Below are 4,538 nucleotides of genomic sequence, written 5' to 3' on the forward strand. Positions count from 1 at the left end.
AACGTCTTAGATTAGTGAATGGGCCTCACCAACAGCTAATGGGTTTCCCGATGAAACGAAGAGGATGACCCCGCTGTTAATGGCAGGTCATCATCGAGTGGTTGATATTATAATTAGTAACGTATAGATGGTGTGGATTTGTCCCATGATCACTGTGGGACCCACCAAACATGCGGTTATTAGCATTTTCACTTAATGGATCTTAGTTTTAACATTTGGCGGCGGCTCTCTTGTTGCAATGGAAACCCCATAGTGCGAAGTGAATGGGGGGCTGGGATGGTCTGGAATGGAAGGTTGAGATGGAAAAGAGTGGAGGCATGCGGATCGCAACAGTTGGCAGCAGACGAAATAAGATTTCTAGTTTCGAAAATACGACCGCACGCAAGTCTAGTTTGGGCTAAAAATCGTGTGCATGCACATAGGTTTTGATGTGCAGGAAGGCGAGGGTTTGGTTGGATTTGAATGGCCAACGAGATGGACGGTTTGGATAATGCTCTTTATCCTTGAAAGTGGCCCATCTAACGATCGAACAACATTCATTCGCTTGCTGGCGAAAACACGAAAGAGGGAGGAATTCTTTCTCTTTACGGGAAACCACGGGTCAAACCCGGTTTGACCGTGTCTATGGTCTGGTGTACTGCAGGTGCACACTCACTATGGTACATAGCCAATTGTGGGGTCCACAATGATGTTGGACAAAATTCACTTCATCCATTTGCTTTGGGGGTCCCCACTAGGGCCTCCGACCAAAAACCAGGCAGATCCAAAACTTAGGTGGGCCCCACAACTTGATTTGGGCTTCATTTGCAGATTCTCGTCAATCCGATGGTCAAGTCATCTTCAGATCCAACCTTCACGGTTCCTAAGGGTTCTTAGTCGATTTGAGAAGAAATCTAATGGTTGTTACTATAATCAGATGGTTGGATTATCTGCCTATGTAATGGATTTCAACATTGAGTGACGTGGCTTGTTAAACAGTGGATCTAGTGATTTGGATCTCAATTTAAGATGATCTAAGGTTAGGGCATTTCATAGTCCACATTGAACAATTTCAATGGTTTCTAGGGCTGTCTAATTGCGACCTAAAGGTTGATTTTATAACCCAGTGGTTGAATTAGGGAAATCAAGTCTTGGAATGATTGATGAAACATTGTAGATCTCATTGTTTAGACTCTTAAATCTAGGACGAATGATTTGATCGTTAAGCTCGTGATTAAATAGGTTCCTAATCTAAACTAGTGATTGGTCTTATAATTGTATGGTTGGATTTGTACAAATTTAAGTAGATTGTTAACGACCATGATATAAGATGAACAAATAGTGGACCGCGTGATCTAATGCTTGTGATAGACACTGTGTAGTTAAATTGCCTACAAGGTGGTTGAAATCCTAAATTAGGTTTCTCTGATGACTTAATGATCTACTTGAGGATCAATGGATGGATGGCTTAATATATGGATGATGATTACTTTCAATGGTTGGATTTAGATTGGAATGAATGTGAGTGTCCAAGTAAGTTAGGTTGGTATTTATACTAAGTTAGCTCACACGATAACACCTGAGTACTGAAAAGTACGAGGTGTTACAAACACAAACAATGATTTTTATAGCAAAGCATTTGAGGCATACTTGACTTAAGGATTTCTATAAAATCAAAAGGGATCATACTCTATCACCCTCAAGAGTTGATAAACAGAAACCTAGGAGAACAATTTGCACCTTGCGTTAGCTCGCCTGACTCGGATTTGTTCCTAAAGGATTTTGAAAAGAGTCACCGAAACCTAAATGATTCGAACAAGCCTTGTAATGTTTAGAAAAACTCAACCATAACATCATGATTTGGGGATCTAGGTTCAAAGTTTGCCTTCAATGATCGTGGGCGGAGATCCAACGAAGGATTTGGTCATGGCTAGATCGCTAATCGGACGGGAAAGAGGCAACCTTCACAATCAGTCTCCCTCTCACACACAATTTCTCTCTCTCTCTCTTTCTCTCTCTCTCCTTCCTCCCCAAGGCTAGGGTATGAAAATTCGTAAGAGGAGAGGGGGTGTGAATAAAAAGGGTATTTATAGTACTAGAATGTACAAAAATGGCTCCAAATGCTAAGTCTTCATTATACTAACGCTATGGGGGTGGTTTCGAACCATGAGAGCCTACAGGAAAGTGCGCAAGTCGATCCAAGTCAGGGGACAGATGCCCCATTAGGGATTTATGCTTGGACATAGTCATCCGACAATCAGACATGCTGATCAATGGATAAGGTCCCAAATTCAGTTCGACAATCACCATTGGTTGATCGAGGGCGCGGCTATACAGATATGCGTAGGGGAATATCTTAAGTCGAAGCTCCGAGTTTGGTCATGATTTGACAGTCCGAAGGTCACAACTTTGATAAAATGGGTCAAGTGATCGTTTCACATAAATCTAGGCTATTAACTAAGGTAATCGCACAACTCATGCGCCCGACTTGCGGGCTGAAGTTGAGTGATCTGAGGTGTCACCTTGGCTCAATATTCACAATGGACATTAAGCATGGTAAAATGGATGTTAATTTATAATTTTGAGACCAATAGACTAGAACGTGTGGTGTAGCCCTAATTTAGTTAACTTGGGTATTTATGGAGTATGTGAACTCTCGAGACTCCTTGTGTGGGTGTCAACAAGTGGAAGAATTGTCTAAATTCACCCACCCACCTATTTGTGATGTGCAGGAACGGTCGTTCGACTCCAATTTCCTTAAATCCATCATTTATAGCATAATTAAGGAACTAAGTTGGACTAGTACGACCATCTGACAGCTTCATTCGAGTATGTACTAGGGTTTCTATGCGGATTTTTACAGAACGTTACAATCATGTCCCCTGCTTCTGATCATTCTTGTCAATTGGATCCCATAACCTTTAGCCAAAAATTTCATTTGCATATCTCAAGAAGATACACTGTTTTGCCTTGTCATCAAGTTTGGACCGCTCATCTTTTAGAACATGCACAAATGATTGGCAACTAGACACCTTTATGTGTTCATAGGAAACATATTTTCTTGTCTATATGCTTTTTGCAACATCTCTATTTAGAATAGCTGATAGAGATTAATTAAGTATCAAGCGATACACATCATCTCTCCAAAATAATTTTGGTAATTTGACATGTGAAAGTGTACACTTGATTCTATCTAAAATAGTGAGATTCGTTATTTCTAGTACACCATTGTACCATGAAGTCTTAAGAATGGATTGCTCATGCCTTTTGGTTACACCGTTGTAGTGCCAGAATATCAAATCCATGAGATTTATTTGCCGTCTAAAATCTTCATAAGATTTCAAAGACCCGGAAACACAAATATCAGCTTGATCAAAGCTTACGCGACTCAGCAAGTTTTCAACATGAAGCATCAAATTCTCACTGTTTACTCTAGTGTGGCCCAATTGAGCCTGGGATCTACTCAAGCAACCGAATTTCTTGAGAATTATGTGGACCAATCAGAAGTGGCTGCATAGGAATTTCCTGTGCCTTCAGCACATTGATTATTTAACACGTATTTGATAACGATCAGGTTCCCTGCTTGTAACGGACCGTAAATTTCTGTTGTCCATCATCCTGGTTGGTCCACGTCATCACTTACATAGTCAGCACTACTGCATTAAATGTAGCGGGTGATAACGTGGCTCAATCAGATTTTCTAATCGTGACAAGCTGGCGAGCAGAGGATCCGGATACATTTGACAATGTCAACGTATGACAATATATGGAGAAAAGCAGGGAAACTGATGTGCGCCAGCAGCGTGCATGATGGGAACGGATTGGCTACTCCCCTGCCACCAGCCCCGTAGCTGATGGTTGATGCTCTGTGGGCCCCACCATGATGTATGTGTTTCATCCATTCTGTTCACCCATTTTTACAGATCATTTTAGTCTGTATGCCAAAAATGAGAGAGATATAAATCTCTGGTGGACCACACCGCAGGAAAACAATGATGATTGGATATCCACCATTAAAATCCTCCTATGGCCCACTGTACTGTTTATTTGACATCCAAACTGTTGTTTAGGTCATACAGAGGAAAAAACAAAGATCAACTTGATCCAAAACTTTTATGCCCCCAGTAAGTTTTTATTGGTCGGCGTTCATTCAACACTGTTTCCTATAATGTGGTCCATTGAGACTGGGATATACCTAATTTTTGGCTTTATATCATAAAATGATCTATAAAAATATATGGACGGCATGGATGAAACACATACATCATGGTGGGGCCCACAAAGCACCGACCATCAGCCATTGGCCGGTGGCATGGGGAGTAGCCAATCCGTTTCCGTACATGATAGTCTAGTTAGATATTCATCAATCCTGACCATCCATTAGGTTTTCCATTCTATTCATGAGCCAATATTAAATATTAATAAAAGAAAAGGTAGAGATTGAGAGGACGATGCCATCCTGTTAAATAATTGAAGATAGTTTTCCTTTTTCTTGTCAAGTAGGTGTGATGGACTTTGATAGCTAAGGAAACGTTAAGTATCAGAGAGAGGAAAAAGAA

The sequence above is a fragment of the Magnolia sinica genome, chromosome 9 (assembly GCF_029962835.1).
Source record: "Magnolia sinica isolate HGM2019 chromosome 9, MsV1, whole genome shotgun sequence".
Taxonomy (NCBI): Eukaryota; Viridiplantae; Streptophyta; class Magnoliopsida; order Magnoliales; family Magnoliaceae; genus Magnolia; species Magnolia sinica.